The sequence below is a fragment of the Crocuta crocuta genome, unplaced genomic scaffold, assembly GCF_008692635.1.
Source record: "Crocuta crocuta isolate KB4526 unplaced genomic scaffold, BGI_CrCroc_1.0 scaffold331, whole genome shotgun sequence".
NCBI lineage: Eukaryota > Metazoa > Chordata > Mammalia > Carnivora > Hyaenidae > Crocuta > Crocuta crocuta.
Genome location: NW_027531015.1, coordinates 2,653,979 through 2,674,424, shown reverse-complemented (window position 1 = coordinate 2,674,424; position 20,446 = coordinate 2,653,979). Strand labels below are relative to the sequence as shown.

Sequence of the window (20,446 nt, the reverse complement as noted above, 5' to 3'; positions counted from 1 at the left end):
ATACAGAATCTGAAGGAGACCCCAAGCTCTGAGCTGTCAGAGCTCAGACGTGTGGCTTGAACTCACTGGCTCCTGGTCACTGTGAAATCATGACCTGAGCCGAAGTTGGATGCTTAACCAACTGAGCCAACAGGCACTCCAAGATCTAACTGTACTTCAAAGGCAGTACAGGAATGGTCTTTATAGGTGTCCACAAAGAAGAAAGCCAGGGAGGGTTTCTAAATATGTTTCTTTGCATACATTTTTGTTTTTTACAATACAAACGAAGGTACCACTATCATATATATTTGGAGACCTGGAAAATAATATAAACTAATATTTGTTGAATACTCACTATATGACTAGTAGTTTTTTCTAAGTACTTTATATGTTTTAACTTTCTCAATACTCAAAAATGCATATAAAATATCATTACCATTTTACAGATGACAAAATAGACAACTAAGTAGTTTATATAAGATCACAGAACCGGTAAGGGAATATTTTTAAAATATTTAACTGATAACCTTCTTTCTTACAATATACTTTCATTAATTTAAGAACACAGAGCTATTTTCCCAATAAAGTGCAACTCAAACTGTGGACAACATAACTTATTTGAATAAAGACCAGGACATGCCCCAAGTAAGCCACAGTCTCTTGTTACTGGAAAAGTTAATCTGCTGGAGAAGTTCCATGAGAAAGTTTTCTGCTGGAAATACAGTGATTGAATTTTCTGCAATAAAGGCTAGGAACACATGGCCTGGATTTAAGATAGGACATTGAAACGGAAACTACTCTCTTATTTTAAGATGTATATTCATTATAAACCTGAAGTGACAAAATTATGAGACTCGGCACACAGCTTGCAATTCTGGGGTGTTTCATCACGTTTGTATTTTGGCAAAATAAAAATCCTATTTGTTCTTTTCTTTATCCCATAAATTGTCCAATGGTGTTTAATCTATTTATTGTAGTCAAGTAAAGGTAGCGATGATGGATTTATTTCTGTCCCTGCACAGTACAGAGATAAATTAATATTGTGGTACAGGATAGTGTAGTATTAAATAGAAAGAAAAGCTAAGTGTCTTTTGTCTCCTAATTTAAATTAAGTAACCTGTGATATTCATTGCTTTTATTAACATCCATAAAATGGAGATTTGTGCTTCATTATACATGAAAGAAGAAGAAATGTCACAGCCATTTTGGAAAAGGGCTGAGCTGTTTCATAAAAAGCTAAGCAGATACGATGTTTGCCCACGCCAAGAACAAAGGGAATGCATGTCTGTACAGAACTGGTGCACAAATGATTATAGAAACCTTATTTCTAATAACTCTAAACTGTGGGGGAATAAAACCCAAAAGCCCAAATGTCCATCAACAGATGAATGGATAAGCATATTGTGGAATATCCAAACCTGGGAATATTACTTAGCAATAAAAACAAATGAATACCAACACATGTAACAATGTGGATGTACCTCAAAATAATTATTCTGAGTGAAAGAAGCCAGACTACCAGCCCAAAAAAGTGCTCATAGTGTATAATTCCATATAGAAAATACAAACTGACCTGTAATGATGGAAAATAGATTAGTGGTAACCTGGGGGGAGGGGAAGGGCAAGGAGGTGAGAAAGAAAGGGATGACTAAAAAGCACAAGAAAACTTTCAAGGGAGATGAATATGTTCACAGTCTTTGCAGTGGTGATTTTGTGTGTATGTGTGTGCATGTGAAAATGTATCAAGTTATATAATTTTAAAAAATATGGGGTGCCTAGGTGGCTCAGTCAGTTAAGCATCTGACTTCAGCTCAGGTCATGATCTCATGATTCATGAGTTCAAGGCCCGCGTCGGGCTCTGTGCTGAGAGCTCAGAGCCTGGAGCCTGCTTCGGATTCTGTGTCTCTCTCTCTCTCTGCCCCACCCCTGCTTGCACTCTGTCTCTCTTTGTCTCTCAAAAATGAATAAACCGTAAACAAAATTTTAAATATATATAGTCTAAGTCAATTATACCTCAATAAAATTTTTAAATTTTTAAAAATAAACTCAAAAAGAATGACCAGTAAGTCTGTAATTTAAAAACCCTTTTAATAGGCTTAACCCTGTGTCAACAGTATGGAGAGCTATGCACTTGTTATCTTAGGACAGTTACTAGCATTACAGCTATATTGCATCTACATTTTTCCCAGAGTGTACTTCACACATTGTAATTGCTTGATGAAGGCAATCTAAATAATGTGTCCAAACAGGTTTCTTCTATCTGTCATACAACGAACTAATACACTGTAGAGTGTATTCCTGTTATAATTTTCATGTAGTAAACTTTTTTAAGTGGACCCTGGATACCCCACTTATAAGAAAAGAACCTGCATTCTAATAAATCCATTCTGTAGCTGACCTTCTTTGCTATAAAATTATCAAATTATTGACAATTCTTTTCCAGACAGTCGGTGAAAATTACTGTTAATTCCCAGAAATGGGTAGGTTGAACTTAAATTCTTCGATGTAACTTGTACAGAAAGAGCAATGCATTATCTCGTACTCAAATTCCTCCATTTCCTAATTGTGGTGGCAAAAGATTGTACCATAGAGCAGCCTGCTGACTGTCCCTAACAACACTGTGGTTCAACAGCTGGAAAACACTTATCCCAAGAATGCTGGAGACTTACCTTAAATCTTAGAAACCATGGGCTCCATCTAGTGGCATCTCCCTCAGTTACTATTATGGTTTTAAATCTAGCATTTAGCTTTCTGTTCATAGCATTATTGTTTTTATTTAAATTGTTTTAATAGAATTATAAAATAATAACTATGTTGTTTAAAGTAATATTATTCAACAGACTTACTGTTTCCATCACTTTTCTAAGTATTTAATCTTAATGCTAGCTATAGTGTTTAATATCACATTTTTATTTGATATTATTTCTGCTAAATGGAAAGAAAGTGGGATTATTTTTTTTTAATGGCAAGAAGTGGAGAGGTGTATTTGATAGCATTTCTAAAAAGGGAACCCATTAATCACTGTGTATAATTTCTAATATTATGTCAAAGGAAATGAATCTAATGATTCCATAATATATACAACTTATACAAAGCAATGATCACGGTTATAAGCTTTCTATAGTTTTTTTAAATTTGCAAACTGTTGCTCTTTGAGACACCTAATTTCAGCAGAATATCTTATGTTTTATTTGAAAAGGTGTAATTGCATTGGGTCATATTTAGATTAAATAAGCACTTCTCAAATGCCAGTTAGGATTTCTGAAATGATCTATATTTTGCTCACCAGAGAAAAGATATTTAGGAATTCAGACTAAGGGACTATGAAATGCATGCTCCATTTCCACTAGGTAAGACCAGTGGGAAAATGTGGGTTCCCCCATATGTCAGGGAGGGCTTCTAAATACTACAGAACTTCTGAGAAGCGTATTTTGAGCCAGGAGCCAGAAACTCAGCCTCAATTCCTTTTTTCTGTACTTTAAATTCTTTCACTTCCCTACTGATATCCCCTCCACTCACTCACCAACCTACAGGCATGTGTAGGGACAGGCGCACGGGCACAAACACACACACACACACACACACACACACGCACACACACAGTTTTCCTAGCTTTTGTGATTACAACTAGAATATACTCAGCCTTTTAACTTGTACCAGAGACGGACAAGATGGAAAGAACATTCTAGGGCAACCAAGGGAGGAGGCTAGGGTTAGGCGGAGGATGTTACACCTTGTGAGGCATTCCTTATCCATTCCCAGAATCGGGTTGAGGTCCTCACCGGACAAAGGCTTCCAGGCGGCAGGAGTCATAGGCTATTGCCATTGAGGCTCTGGGAAGGCAGAGGATGCAGGCAGTCTACCCTAACAGAGCCGGAGGGTTCCAGCTGGTGCGCAAGTCACTCAGGCGCCTGCGCAGTGACCCTCCAAGTACAGCGAGCACAGCAAGGAGAGTGCAACATCACAGAAAGCCCGGACAGTGACAGATGGGGTTGGGGACAACCTGATTCTCTGAATCCCTTGTATTGGTAGGTGTAATCCTTGGCATATCTCAGATAATCAGTGAAGACTGCAGTAAAAAAACAAAACAAAACAAAACAAAATAATAATAATAATAATAAAGACAAAGCCCTCTGCCTCTGTTTTACCACTGAGTTCCTATGTAACATGGTGTCATTTTCATTTTGAGTTAACACATAAAATTAACATATATATGTATATATATATACTGTATATACTTTACTGTGTATACACATATATGTACACACACACACACACACACACATATATATACACATACACACATATATATTCAATTTTCCCCCTGAATTATCCTGTGTTAAATAATACACATAAAAGTGTTGAGGACCAATAGCTTAGCAGGGCATGCCTTTTTCAGAATCAGTTCAGGACTATGTTGACTGTCTTTATGAAGACATTTTTTCTTTATGCCTCCCCCATACTTTTAGAAAAAGTTCTAAGGTTTCATGGTACCTGGCTAGCTCAGTCAGGTAAGCATCCCACTCTTGATTTCAGCTCAGGTCATGACATCACGGTTCATGGGTTTGAGCCCCATGTCGGGCTCTGCACTGACAGCCCAGAGCCTGTTGGGGATTCTCTCTCTCTCACTCTGTCCCTGCCCCTCCCCTCCCCTACCCGTGCTCTCTTTCTCTTTCTCAAAAATAAACAATAAACTTAAAAAGTAGATAGATACACAAAAAGAAAAACCTCTAAGGTTTCAAACTGGTCCACCACAAATCTTTTGAATACATTCATGATCGAGAAAGGGGAGAACAGTACCTACTCCCTTCTCTTCTTCTTTTGTTCAGGATTACAGCCAGTAAACCAAACATAAACAATTCATATATAAACTAAAAGCAGAGTTCACAATATAGAAAATTTATGTGATGAAGATGTTAGGAGTCGTATATAAAGTGTAATCATACACACATGTTTGGTGGGACACACAGGAGCCATGTGGTTCTTATGGTTAGTGGTGATTTCAAATGAGAGTCTAGAAGCACATGGCTTAGAATATGGTTGCCATAGAGACAAACAAGCAATTTATAGAATCACAAACCTAGAGGATTAATTTTAATAACTTCCATCAACAAGCAATATAGCATCACAGTTGATAGTCCAGGCTGTGGTGTCAGGTTGCAGGGATGCAAATCCTCTTTCCATAACAGATTATGTGTATGTCTCTGGGCAAGTTAATTAACTTCCCTCTACCTTAATGTTCTTGTATGTGACTCTATCAAACAGATACAGTAATAGCACAAACATGGTTGGCTACCACGTGACTTAAGTCAATCTCCATATATACTATATACATACATGTACACACATACATATGCCAAACATGTACAAAATCCTGAACAACTGAGTGTGCTATACATATTATTTATTAGTCTACATAGTTATTAAGACTTGTAACTCTTGGGTCCCCTGCCCCGCAGAAGGCATTTGTTGTCTGAAAGAGGTGTCTTATCCGAGAGTGTGTTCGCCCGATCCCTTTTAAAGTATTTATTTACTTATTTATTTTGAGAGTCAGAAACAGAGCATGAGCAGGGGAGAAGCAGAGAGAGAGAGAGGAAGACATAGAATCCAAAACAGGCTCCAGGCTCTGAGCTGTCTGCACAGAGCCCGATGCAGAGCTCGAACTCACAGACCATGAGATCATGACCTGAGCCAAAGTCAAATGCTTAACCAACTAGGCCACCCAGGCACCCCGTCTGATCCCTTTTAAACGAACACTGCTTCTTTGTCCCCTTCCCCATCTTCTTGGCTCAATTACTCAGTTAATTTTTCCCTTCCATGTAGACTCTGAGTTTAGGGACCAAGATGCTTGAAGCTATTTTGGTTGTGAGATACCTCACATGATGAAAGATTATTGCAAGAATACATGTAGAAGTGAGAAACACAAGCCTCATCCCTTCATCAGCAGGAATTTCAGCAGCCTGCCATTGACAGGACTCTATCAACTTTCGGTCTCTGCTTCTACGTAAGTGTCTTCTCTGCCTCTTTCTGCTAACAGCTCGTTAATTTCTTCCAGTTTTCTCATTCAGATTCAGGAAGGTATTGTTTTGCTCATTAAAATTACTTCTGGGACAAGTCTGGCAATACTACCTTCCTCTGGTCGGTCTCTACATTGACTTTGCCTGGTCAGAGGGCAGCTCTCAGCGCAGGGCTTCTCAAACTTTGCTGTGCATCAGGGTCACCTGGGGGTGCTCATGAAAACACATATTACCGGGCCCCATCCCACAGTTTCCAGACAGTAGGACTGGGAGGGGGGAGCTGAGAATTTGTGTTTATAAAAGGCCCCCAGGTGATGCTGATGCCATTGTTCTAGGGACTATGTTTTTAAAAATCTTTCCCAAAGTGGGGCACCTAAGTGGCTCAGTTGCTTACGCATCCAACTCTGGATTTTGGCTCAGGGCATGATCTCACCATTTCTGAGGTCTTTGTGAGATCCAGCCCGGAGCCCCACGTTGGGCTCTGTGCTGACAACATGGAGCCTACTTGGGATTCTCTCTCTCTTACTCTCTCTCTCTCCCTCTCTCTCTCTCCCTCTCTCTCTGCCCCTCCTTTACTTATTCTCTCTCTCTCTCTCAAAATAAATAAATGAACAATTAAAAAAATGTCCCAAAGAAAATAGTGATCTTCTTTTACTAATGAAATAATTTAGGCTGTGCCTCTCTGCAGTGGATATAAAAGAAGCAGTTTTTTTGGAAGTAGAGGTCAGAATAACAATGCATCAAGCAAATTATACCTCAATAAAGCAGGTTTAAAATTAAATGTTAGAATAAAGTCAATAATTCTCTTCCAGCCCAGGCTTCCACCAAGAGTTGCCCTCAATCAGAATCATGATCTCTTTCAATGCATTTCTTGAACCAAGGTTACAACCTACAGTTTTTGAATCTTTTGCTGGAAAATGGCTCCATGTTTTCTATACTCCATAGCAGTCTTTATCATTAGCTCTCTTGGGCATACCTAGAAACCTCTCTTTCAGTATTCCAGAATCCTGTGTACACATCCTAAAGACATAGCCAGGAAAGTAACACCCTATTAGTCATTTGTCGGGAAACATCAGAGACACAAAGCAATTTTAAAGACATATAAGTGGTGGTATGTGGAGTTTACTATACCAAAGATTAATGTCATTTTTACCTATAACTCTCTAGTTTTATCACTAAGTAGCTTCCTCAGAGTTAATTTTATGGTGCAACAGTTTATTAATAAGTTTTAAGTAGTAGAAGCCACTTTCCTAAGTGAAAACTTTCAGTGAACCCAGTAAGTGGGACAACTGAAAGAAGAATTGCTCTGCTTCAGATAAGCACAAAGAACCAAGCTCTAGTCAGATAGCCTTCCTTCCTCTACATTCTCCCCACAAGGTGGCTCCCACGCCACCTCCTCTCAGCCCTAGACTCCATGGAACTCATTTAGAAACCTCTGGCAGAGTGGAAATAGCATGAATGTTGAGGCAAAAAAGTCAGCCTTTTGTTTCCATCCTTTACTTAGCAAGGTGAATCACACAAATATTCCTTCTGAGAGTCCATTTCCTTACCAAAACATGGGATTAGAAATTCCTCGCTCAACATATTACTATAATAAACTCAAGTATACAAAAATCCTTGGAATACAGTGAGTTTCAAAAATATTAGTTCCCTCCTATCTGAAGTGTGAGTTTGAACTGGAAAGATTTGAATACAGAAGCATTCAAGTTCACATTTTATTCTTTCACACACACACTAAGTCCAAGATAAAGCACTGTAAACATAGTATCTATCTACAACTAGAATTTCCAGCATTAGGTTTTAGGCCAAGAGATTTTTTTTTTTATACCTCCAAAGTATCAAAGTGTGAAAACCATCAAACAAATGGGAACGAGGTTCCCTCTTGCATGCCCAGTCACATAATCAGAACATATGCTTTCCAGGCGAGTTAAATTGCTGTGTCAACCACGCTGTTTAACATTTGTGAAGACCAATTATAGTTTTAAAGTAACTTAAGTTTGCAAAATTTCATTGAAAAATATCTCAGAAGGAAAACTAAAACTTGAACACTCTTTTTTGATCAGGTCGATAATACACAGTTTCTAAGAAAATCTTTCTTTTTAAGTTACCCTCTTCTTCAGGCCAATGTTTTTCTCAGCATGGAAAATAAATACACTGATTTCCTTACCTTGTTTTTTTTTCTTTATTTTTTTCTTTATTCTTTCTTTATTTTTTCTTTTATTTTTATCAGGGGAAAGTGCGAACGCAGTCCCCCACTACCACAAATTATGCAGTAGAGTTTCCCCCATTTGGGGAAATCACAGGGGTCAGCGCATCCGGAGTGCAATGGATAAGCCTCGCCCTGGGAAAACCACCTTCTTGATCATGGTGTCTCCCCTGCCAGGTAAGTATTGATTTCCTTCCTTTGGATCGTCAAATCAAAAATACAGAAGACATCTGGAAATGGGAGAATATTTCAATAAATTCAAAATACATTAATTTTGCACTGGCACTTCTATGTGGTTACTTGCACAGCTAAGTAGCTACCCTGAAGTTCATATTATGGATAAGAGACATGTTCTTTTCTATGAACAGGCTGCCTGTTATGACAATAAGGAACCACTTCTCCTAGTTCTATTATGGAAGCTAATGTGTAACCATTGGAGACAGACCACGGCTTATAAAGGGCAAGGTTATGCATTTTTCCTGCCCATGCAAGAGGAACTCTCTTGTGAAAAACCTCTAGCCTCAGCATGGGTGAAGTTTCTGAATTATGTTTGGAGGCACAGCCTGGGGCAAAGTCAATCTGTGAAGTAAGGGAGCATTTTCTCTGGTCTATACACCAGCTACTTCAGGATGTGTATTCTTTCCCATTTGAAAGCCGTTTCTGAAGAGAGGAAAGCATGTGTCCTGGCTCCACATGACATTCTGCTCTCCAGAGGGAAAAAGCAGCAAAGGACAGGGCTTTGCCAGTAGGAGAACAAGCCAATTTCATCCTAAGTGTTCTAATCACATGCCCCCAACTTCCTCCTGTACATGACCCCTTTGGAAGCCCCTCAGGCATCCGCACTCAATGTGCAGGCAACTTCTCTTCCCATTAAGCCATCCTCACCTCCGCTTCCAGGAAATGGTGCTGCCAGGACCTAACAGCTCATCCAGTACCTAGTAGCTCATCAAGAGATTAGCCCTGGCAACTCTCTCTTTCCCACATTTTCATCCCACCTACACCACTTCTATCTCTTACATACCTCAGAAGAGTCAATCCATCTCTCCTCATCTTCATGGCTACCACCTGTGAAAAGCTACCTCACTACCATTCTGCATTCACTCTGCAACCAGAGCAACTGCTTACGACACAAATTACAAGTATTTTTCAATACCTTACCATTGACTTGATGATAGAGTCCAATTTTTAGAGCCTCCGTATTATAAATTCTGGCAGTAGTTTACCTTATTCCTATTCATTCTTTCCCTATCTCTCTCTCCCTTTCAATATTAAAATCTTTCATGTATTTGAAAGCATACAGTTCTCTCTTTTCTCTAGCTTTTTTTTTTTTTTTTTTTTTCTTGGCTGAACCCTTTAAGTAAGAGAAGCAAAATCAAATCATTTGGGTAGTCTCGATCAAGCTTCCAATCCCAGCAAGATATTATTTATTTCCTTTAAGGTGCTTGAGTGCACTCCCTCCACCAACCATCATTATACATCTAGTTGCCAAGCCACCTTCCTGGAATGGGGACCCAGCCACGGGCTTCCAAACAAACCCCAGAAGGATTAATACTGGAACTCTTCCAGGAAACTGATTGCCTCAAAGCGTGGGGGGCAACTGAAGGTCCTAGAGAGTAAGCTCTTCAAGGGGACAAAGAGAGACCAGGACCAGGATGCCCCTCCCGAAATGCACTGCAGGTCCCTGCTGGCCCCAAACAATGGAAGCAGATCCAAAATGTTTGAAGAAGCCCTCAGAGCTCGTGAGGCCATGCTCAGATGAAAGTCCTTATTTCCTGGAGTCTAAGGGCAGATGGAAGCCTAACTTTTCAAATGTGCTCTCTCTGGTTCAAATGGCTAAATGTGGACAGTGAGGGGGGAGGGGGCAAAAATCATCACATGGTTAAGAATCTTTGTGCAAATAACAGTGTTCATTTAGGCTTTCTTAAGTAAAATGGGTATGTATTAATTATTAGGATGGAGAGGTATCTAACTGAAACCCAAGAGCAGAAATGTAGCCGGCTGTAGAAAGAAACTAGAACAAATAATTTAAAAACTTTTCAGATATTTCTCTCAAGATTTCTCGCCTCTGCTTCTCTCTTTACATTCATTTCCCTTTTTGTCCCTTTGTACCAGCTTTTTCTGCTCCTTTATCCACAAGCAAACCATGGATGGTGCACAATTTTCCTGTTGATATGTTGAAGGTCTAGCTTCTTGCAGCCTCAGGTCCAAGAGGGAAGTGGCCCTAACTCTAAGTTTCCGAAAGAGAGAATTTGCTGGGTTCAATGTTGCTTCGCTGCACACCTGACCAAGTGAGCTAGATCCAAAAAGAAGAGGTCACACGGCAGAATTACAACACGCGGGGCCACATTACCGTAACACGATGGAAGGTCGTCACGGAGAAGTTTCTGGGTTTCCTCGAAACTCACCCCCGTCAGGCTTCCTCCACAGGGCACATGCCTTCCTAGCTCCCAGGAAGCTGGAAGTCTCCCACCCTGCCCAGTGTATCTAGGTCCCCACTGCTGTCTTAAGAATGCCTTACTCTGGTAGGCCCCAAACCCCTGTGCTCCTGTAGAATTTCTCCATCCTGTATGCTCCATGCCCCACGAATTTCCCCCCTTCAAAAGGCTATACATTGGAGAAGGGGGTGTGAGGGCAATCTTTTTCCTACCAGTAGGACACCATCCCATTAGATCTCAGAAAATGTTCGCTCCATTTCGTAAAGCAATGCTGGTAGTCCCAATTGTATTGTCTTCTCTACGTATCATCCCCTCGTCGAAGACTCTGGCACTATTCCGCATGAACTGGGTCAGAGCCCAACCTATCCTTGCCACCGGCTGGAGCAAGAAAACGGTCCCAAACCTAGTTCCTTGCCTTGCCATGCTCCCGCTGGCCACAGGGGGGCACCCTTTGTGCCTGATACACTGGAAGCCATTCTAATGTGCTAAGAATTATTAGTACAGTGGACTCGGCCATCACAAGTTTTAAAATGTCCAGTTGCCTGTTTTTTCCTTTCCTCTTCATTATTGACGGTAGTACAGCCCTATCAGGCCCATCAAAGCTGCCCAAGTTACAGGTCTCGCGACAACTGAGTGGGGGCCGAGGGTGCGGGCTTCAAGTCAGAGAATGACTCTCCACGATTTATAGTCTGACAGTCTTCTTTTCTGTGATACTGCTTCATCCTAACAAGGTAATACAAAGGGTTAGCATCCAGCTTATTGAAAGGTCTCCTTGAAATACACTCTTCTCTCCTGGTTTCTCTTCCACTGCAACCCAGTAACTTTTAGGTGAACTAAAGGAATGCACCGCCAAGCAAGCAGCGTTCCCACCGGGCTGCAGGCTGCGGGCTGCAGAATTCCTGACGTGCTGTACTTTCTTTCCGCAGCTGTTCTTCATCTGCCCTTTTCTTCCCAGACATTGGAACTTCTTCCAAAAGACATTTTCCCTCTGCCAAACTCTCCATATGTTAGACTAAAGAATGATTCCTTGAACCCTGGGGACTCTGCTTTTAGGCTTTCAAAAGTTGCTAAACAATGCTTCTTTTTTATCCGTTCCCCCTTTTAAACAATTCAATAAAAAGATCATTTTCTCTCTCCTTCCTTTCTTTCACTCTTTCGTGTTCTTGCTTTCTAATACACCATACATGAAACCATTTATCCAGCACTGAAACCTTTTAAGTTTCTATCCTGGAATCCCCAAATCTCATTTTTTCCCCAAACTACTTTCTAAAAATTATCTTATCCCATCCATACAGAAATCCTCACAATATCTGCCAAAAGCAATTTAAAAAAGCAGGTGCTACTTTGCTCAGTAAAAAAAAAAAATCATCATTTTGGTGAAATTTATTACAATTCTATCAGAAATGATAAAAACAAAACTTTTCCATTTCTCATTGTGTCCTCTAGATGGCAGAGCAGTCCTCCATTTTTATTTCTATGAAAAAGGCCCTTTCTGGCTGTTTCTTTCATATAGAGCATATTGTGTTGCTCCATTTATTTTCAAATTCTAGACTTCTGTTGCTCTATAAAGTTATTAAAAAACAAGAACAGCAAAAGTTATCATCTACGGAATACATGCCAGGTACCTTGTTATGATTTGTTTTATGATTGTAAGCACATCAACACAAATAAATTATGATAAAATGAATATTTTATGATATATTTATGGTGATAAGATCAGTGAGAAATAAAATACTACTCCTCTAGGTATTCCTGTTTTGTATAATTGAAAATGAAACTTTAATAAACTTAAATAATTTTAACTGTGACGGAAGGTTCAAAAATGGCTACAAACACCTTCATTTCTGTTTCTACTCAAAGTGAAAGAATGTGCCAAACCAATATGTGGAGGAGATGATGCTATTTCTGGGTCGTGTTACCATTCAGCAAACTTTCTGTTTCCCTCATTGACTAAAGGAATTATTGGATTTTTAGAAATATAGCTTTTTAAAAGGTTAAGCACTATAAAATGAAATGTCTTGATTACATCCATAAGCAGTGGTAAGGTGAGTAATGGTTTGGATTTTCTGGTAAATGGTACTTAATTTTTTTTTTAAGTTCTCAAAGCTGAAAACATTTTCTTCTGAAGAAAGCCTCACCAGTTTTTTTTTTTAATGTATAACACCAGATACTGAACCAAAGAAATATATGCAGCTCTCCAATAGAAATTTCACTTCTATAAATTAATTCTCTACTCCAATGGCTTTAAAACTCTGCCCTACAAAGTGCTGAGGTCTCTGTGGAGACCTGTGTGAGGCCTTTGACCAGACAGGAGGAAGAAAGTCTGACTCTATTCATGCTCCTATTTCAACCAGAGTGTAAAGACATCCATCCCTCCTCACATTGGGCAACCCCTTTAATTTTAACAAACATTTACTGCTAAAAACACACACTGGATGTCTGTTAGTAATATAGGTTGAATAAAAACAATTTGGTATGTATGCAAATAAGAATTCTATTTTCACCAATGGCAAAAAAAAATGACTTAATCTGATCTTCGTAAAAATAAAATCACCAATTTATGTCAAAAAATTAAAACTAGATTGCAGCCCTCATATAAAAAGATAAACTTGTTTACTTAAATTTGATATTTCAGTAATTTTGTTGTCATAGCCTGTGACTTAATGAAATACACTTCTAGCAAAGGAAATGAAGGAAAGCGAGAGATTTAAGAAGCACTAGTCAAACAATGTGCTCACAGGCCTGACACTGGGCTGGGTTGTTTCAGAGGGCTCAGGGGGAGGACTGACTGACACAAATACCTAAGCATGTAGAGACATGTTGGCGAGAACCTGTCCTATGTAATGGGAACAACAACACGTGAGGAGTAGAGGGTCGGGGAGATAAAGGACATTGTCTTAAAGTGGACAATTCTTTAGGTCACATTTTGGGGGCCTTAGGTGCTTATGCTCTGCTTCTCTTGTGCAGAGTTCATATGCCTCTTAAATTAATCCAGAAATGTAAGATGGTATTTGAAGGGAATAGTATCTGGCCTGTTAATGAATTAATGCACGTTATATCTCAGAGGGCAGGCAGTTGTTGGTAAAGGCTGAAGAAAATATTGTGTAAAGTGACATTATTCATTACTGTAGCTTAGCCTCTGAAACAAATAAACTTCCATGTTTCTCAGGACGAGGATACTAGAGACTTACGTCTCAGGCGTGTAACCACCTAGTGAAAGTATCTTGGTTAGGCTCTTTGCATCCTATGCTTCTGCCATCCCTCTAGGGCCTTGAGATCCACTGAACTCTGGTGGCAGAAGGAAAAAGACAGAGTGGAGATAGTACCCCGACTTCTTAAAACTGCTTTCCCTGGAAGTGGCATTTGGTGGGAGGACTTGTCGCATGGTCACATAAAGAGCAAAGTTTCCTGGGTGGCCCTGCAGGGGTCAAGGGCAGGCCACCCCAAGATGAACCGCTTTGGCATAAACATTATTTTGAGTCGAAAGCAACTATTAAAAAATACATAAACTAAAAGGGCACCTGGGTGGCTAAGTTGGTTAAGCATCTGACTTCAGCTCAGGTCATTGTCTCATGGTTTGTGAGTTAGAGCCCATGTCGGGTTCTGTGCTGACAGTGCAGAGCCTGCTCAGGATTCTGTCTCTCCCTTTCTTTTTGCCCCTCCCCTGCACGCACTTCCTCTAAATAAACAAACAAACAAACAAACAAACAAACTGAAAAGGCAAACTAAAAAAAAGCAACCAAAACGCAGCAGATTCAGGAAAATCTCTTTACTTCTCCATCAACTTCTCTTACCTGTATCAGGACAAGAGCTATTGTCAGAGATACCTCTTTACCTACTTATCTACATAATAGGACAACCTTTGTTTTCCAAACACCTCTTCTCACCTTCCTGCTAGTAGTCTTTCTCCCTTTGTATCCTCAGATCCTACTCTCTCACTCAGCCCATATAAGCTTCATATTGCTTCACTGTCTTTGGAATTTCAGGTCTATGTGGATTCCCCATACAGACAATATTAAATTTGATTTGCTCCTGTTGAACTGTCTCATGTCAGTTTGATTCTTATTCCAGAGAGAAGGACCGTGAAGATGAGAGGAATTTCTTCCTCCCCAATAGCCCCTTTCCAGCAACTCTATACTGTGAGAGGTGAAGTGAGCATTGTAATGGATAGCTATCTATACCTGCCAGAGTAATAAAAATGTTAAAACATAAAATAATGTGATTAAGAATACAAAATGCCGGGAAAAGTGATTGCATGGACTTTGTAAAAATCTTAAACAAATATTGGGTCCAAATTATGTAAGGGCCTTATTACAGCTCTCCTTAAGTAAAATTGCAAGATCTTATTTTGATTTACATTCAATTTAACTTTACTCAACAAATAGTTACTGCTTTTCTTCTGGAGAAAGACATTAAAAAGGACACACAGATAAGTAGACAGATTCCCACTACCAACAGCTTAAAATCAACTCAAGGGATAAGACAAATAAAAACACTATTGTTGCACTAAATAGAGTGGGGTAGTAAGAAATATACACACTACATGCACTGCAGTATGGACTGGTATAACTTTTGGGTAAAGGAACAGACAGCAAATATTTTAGGATTTGTGCAACTGTCAGACACTGCTGCAGTCCTGTGAAAACAGCCGTAGACAATATCTAAACAAGTGGGTGTGGCTGTGTTCCCATATAACTTTATTTACAGAAATAGACTGATTGGAATTAGCCCTCAGGCTGTAGTTTGCTGACCTTGGCTCTAGAGAATCAATTAACAAAAGGTCAAACCCAGTTGCAAGAGAGTTTTAATAAGCCAGAGGAGCTGAAGCACTAGTAGAATACATGATACAGTGTTGCAGTTTAGCCCTCCGCCCACTTACAGAGACAACTAACTCTAGAATTTTCTAATCTTGACTTGCCATAGATTTCAAGTTTGCCTTCTTTTTATTTTATTTTATTTTATTTTAATTTAATTTCATATTTTTTGCATTTAGCTTAGACATTGTTAAGTCTTGCATTCTACGTTCCTATTCTAAGGCTTAAATTGTAATCACTCTTTACATTTTTATTTTAATTCCCGTTAGTTAACACAGTGCTATATTAGTTTCAGGTGATTCAACATTCCATCCATCACCCAATGCTCATCATGACAGGTGCACTTCTTAATTCCCATTACCTATTTAACGCAGCACCCTACCCCACCTCCCCTCTGGCAACCATCAGTTTGTTCTCTATAGTTCAAGAGTCTATTTCTTGGTTTGCCTTTCTCTCTTTTTCCCCCCTTTGCTCATTTGTTTTGTTTGTTGAATTTCCACATGAGTGTTCCACATACGAGCAAGATCATATGGTATTTGTCCTTCTCGGACTCTCTTATCTCACACAGCAGTTTACTTTCTAGCTCCATCCATGTTATTGAAAATGGAAAGATATCATTATTTTTATGGATGAATAATATTCCATTAGATATAGATATAGATATAGATATAGATATAGATATAGATAGATATATACATAGATAAGATAGATAGAGATATCACCTCTTCTTTATCCATTCATCAATTGATGGACATTTGGGCTGCTTCAATATGTTGGCTATTGTAAATAATGCTGATATAAAAATCAGGGTGCATGTATCCCTCTGAAACAGAATTTTTGTACTCTTTCGGCATATCCCCAATAGTGTAATTGCTGGATCATAGGGTAGTTCTATTTTTAACTCTGTGAAGAAACTCCACACTGTTTTCCAGAATGGCTGCACCATTTTTCATTTCCACCAACAGTGCAAGAGTGTTCCTTTTTCTCCACATCCTCACCAATACCTTTTTTTTCTTATGTTTTTAATTTTAGTCATTCTGACAGGCGTGAGGAAACATCTCATTATAGTTTTGATATGCATTTCCCTGATGTTGAGTGATTATGAGCATTTTCTCATGTGTCTATTGACCACCTAAATGTCTTCTTTGGAGAAATGTCTATTCAAGTCTTCTGCCCATTTTTAATTCAATTTTTTTTTGGGGGGGGTGTTGAGTTTTATAGGTTCCTTATGTATTTTGGATACTAACCCTTTAATGGATGTGTCATTTGCAAATATCTCTCCCATTTAGTAGGTTTGCTTTTCAGTTTTGTTGACTATTTCCTTCAATGTGTGGAAGCTTTTTATTTTGATGTAGTCCCAATAGTTTTTGCTTTTGTTTCTCTGGTCTCAAGAAACTTATCTAGAAAAAAGTTGCTATTGCCGATGTTAAATAAATTACCATCCATGCTCTTTTCCAGGACTTTTCATAGCTTCAGGTCTCACATTTAGGTACTTAATCCTTTTAAAAAAATGTTAGAGAGAGAGAGGGAGCATGAGTGGGAGAGAGGGGCAGAGGGAGAGAGAGAATCCCAAGCAGGCTCCACACTGAGCATGAAGCCCAACACAGGGCTCAATCCCATGATGCTGAGATCATTACCTGAGCCAAAAGCAAGAGTCAGAAGCTCAAGTGACTGAACCACCCAGGCCCCAAGGTACTTAATCCATTTTGAATTTATTTTTGTGTATGGTGTCAGAAAGTGGTCCGGTTTCATTCTTTGGCATATTGCTGTGCAGTTTTCCCAACGCTATTTGTTGAAGAGACTTTTTCCCATTGCATATTCCTTCCTGCTTTGTCTGACATTAATTGACCATACAGTTGTGGATTTATTTCGGGATTTTCTATTCTGTTTTATTGCTATAAATATCTACTTTTGTGCCAGTACCATACTATTTTTATCACTACAGCTCTGTAATAGAACTTGAAGTCTCGAATTGTAGTGCCTCCAGCTTTGCTTTGCTTTTTCAAGACTCCTTGCCTTTCAGGATCTTTTGTAGTTCCAGATAAATTTTGGGTTTGCTTGTTTTAGTTCTGTGAAAAATGCTCTTGGTATTTTGACAGGGATTGCATTGAATGCGTAGATTCAGGTAGTATAGACATTTTAACAATACTTGTTCTTCCAATCCACGAACATGGAAGGTTTTCCAATTTATTTGTGTCATCTTCAATTTCTTTCATCAGTGTTTTATAGTTTTCACAGTACAGGTCTTTCCTCTCTTTGGTTATGTTTATTCCTAGGTATCTTATTATTTTTGGTGCAGTTATAAATGGGATTGATTCCTTAATTTCTCTTTCGGCTGTTTCATTATTGGTGTATAGAAATGCAACAGATTTCTGTTATGTTGATTTTGTATCCTGCAACTTACTGAATTCACTTATCAGTTCTAGCAGTTTTTTGGCCAAGTCTTTCCGGTTTTCTATATATAGTATTGTGTCATCTGCAAATAATAAAAGTTTTACTTCTTCCTTACCAATTTGGTTGCCTTTCATTTCTTTCTGTTGTCCGATTGCTTTGACTAGAACATCCAGTACTATGTTGTATAAAAGTAAGAGTGAACATCCTTGTCTTACTCCTGATCTTTGGGGGAAAGTTCTCAGTTTTTCCTCATTAAGGATGATGTTAGCTGTTGGTTTTTCATATAGGCTTTTATTATGCTGACGTACATTCCCTCTAAACCTACCTTGTTGAGAGTTTTTATCATGAATGGATATTGTACTTTGTCAAATGCTTCTTCTGCATCTATTGAAATGATCATATGGTTCTTATCCTTTCTTTTATTATTGTGGTGTATCACATTGATTTGCAAATATTGAACCACCCTTGTAAACCCAGGAATAAATCTCACTTGACTGTGGTGACTGATTTTTTAAAATGCATTGTTGGATTCTGTTTGCTAATATTCTGTTAAGAATTTTTGCACATATGTTCATTAGAGATACTGGCCTGTAGTTCTCTTTTCTGTGGTGTCTTTATCTGGTTTTCATGTCAAGGTAATGCTGGCCTCATAAGATGGACGTGGAAGTATTCCTTCCTTTGTTATTTTTTTGGAAATAGTTTGAGAATCAATATTAACTCTTCTTTAAATGTTTGACAGAAGTCATCTGTGAAGCCGCCTGGTCTTGGACTTCTGTTTGTTGGGAGTTTTTTTGCTTGTTTGTTTGTTTTTGTTTGTTTGTTTTTATTACTGAGTCCGTTTCTTTGCTGGTAATCATTCTGTTTTATGACCTATTTCTTCCTGTTTCAGTTTCAATAGGTTATATGTTTCTAGGAATTTATCCATGTCTCCGAGGTTATGCAAATTGTTGCCATATAGTTTTCAAAATATACACTTAAAATTATGTGTATTTCTGTGATGCCGGTTGTTATTTCTCTTCTCTCATTTTTGATTTTATTTATTTGGGCCCTGTGTCTTTGTTTCTTGATACATATGACTAGAGGTTTATCAATTTTATTGATGTTTTTTGAAGATCCAGCTCCTGGTTTCTTTGATCTGTTCTACTGGATGTTTTTGTTTGTTTGTTTGTTTGTTTGTTTTGCTTTATAGCTTTTAGTCATTTATTTTTGTTCTAATCTTTATTATTTCCTTCCTTCTGCTGCTTTTAGGTTTTGTTTTTGTTTTGTTTTGTTTTTGCTAGCTCCTTTGGGTGTAAGGTTAGGTTGTTTATTTGAGATTTTTCTTGCTTCTTGTTGTAGGCCTGTATTGCTTGAAACTTCTCTCTTAGAATGCTTTTGCTATTTCCAAAAGGTTTTGAGTTGTGGTATTTTCATTTTTATTTCTTTGCATGTATTTTTTAAATTTCTTCTTTGATTTTCTTATACTTTCATTGTTTAGTAGCATGTCATTTAATCTCTATGTATTTGTGTTCTTCCCAGAATTTTTCTTATGGTTGACATCTCGTTTCATGGTGTTGTGATCAGAAAAGATGCATAATAGGATTTTGATCTTTTTGAATTGTTGAGGCCTGTTTTGTGAGTTAATATATGATCTGTTCTGGAGAGTGTTCCATGTGCACTTGAAAAGAATGTGAATTCTCCTATTTTAGGATGGAATGTTCTGAATATATCTGTTAAATCAATCTATTCTAGTGTGTCACTCAAAGCCGTTGTTTCTTTGTTGATTTTTCTGTTTAGATGATGTGTCCATTGCTCTAAGTGGAGTGTTGTCCATCTATATAATTGGAGTGTTTAAAGTCCACTACTATTATTGGATTATTATCAATTAAACCCTTTATGTTTGTTGTGAACTGTTTTATGTATTTAGGTGTTCTACACTGGGTACATAAATATTTACAATTGTTATATCTTCTTGTTGCCCTTCTTTTTCTCTTGTTACAATCTTTGTTTTTAATTCTATTTTATCTAAGTACTGCTACTTCAGCTTTCTTTTGAAATCCATTTGCATGATATTAATGTTTTTCCATCCCCTTACTTTCAATATGCAAGAGTCTTTAGGTCTGAAATGAGTCTCTTTTCGGCAGCATAAAGATGGATTTTTTTTTTATTCTGTCACCCTATGCCTTTTGATTGGAGCATTTAGTCCATTTATATTCAAATATATATGTATTTTGGCCATATTATTACTTGTTTTGTGGTTGTTTCTGAAGATTTTATCCAGTTTTTTCTTGTCTTTTTCTCCTTCATTTTTTTGCTGGTTTCCTTTAGTGATACATTTGGATTTCTTTCTTTTTATTCTTTGCATATTTACTAGTGGTTTTGATTGTGGTTACCTTGAGGTTTGTATATAACATTTGCGTATAGCAGTCTCTATTAAGTCGAAGGTCATTAACATTTGAACCCAATCTTTACTCCTTTCCCCCCCACATTAGGTAAATGATGTCCTATTTTTTTTTTAATTTTTCATGTTTTTTATTTATTTCTAGGAGAGAGAGAGAGAGACAGAGACAGAGAGAGAGACAGCATGAGCAGGGGAGGGTCAGAGAGAGAGGGAGTCACAGG

General features: G+C 38.3%; 1 non-coding gene across 1 annotated transcript; it reads right to left on the bottom strand.

Moving 5' to 3' along the window:
• Positions 1-8,223: 8,223 nt before the first annotated feature.
• Positions 8,224-8,387, bottom strand: LOC144237236 (U1 spliceosomal RNA). The gene has a single exon (XR_013336795.1). It is a non-coding gene; the product is annotated as a U1 spliceosomal RNA (small nuclear RNA).
• Positions 8,388-20,446: the final 12,059 nt, after the last annotated feature.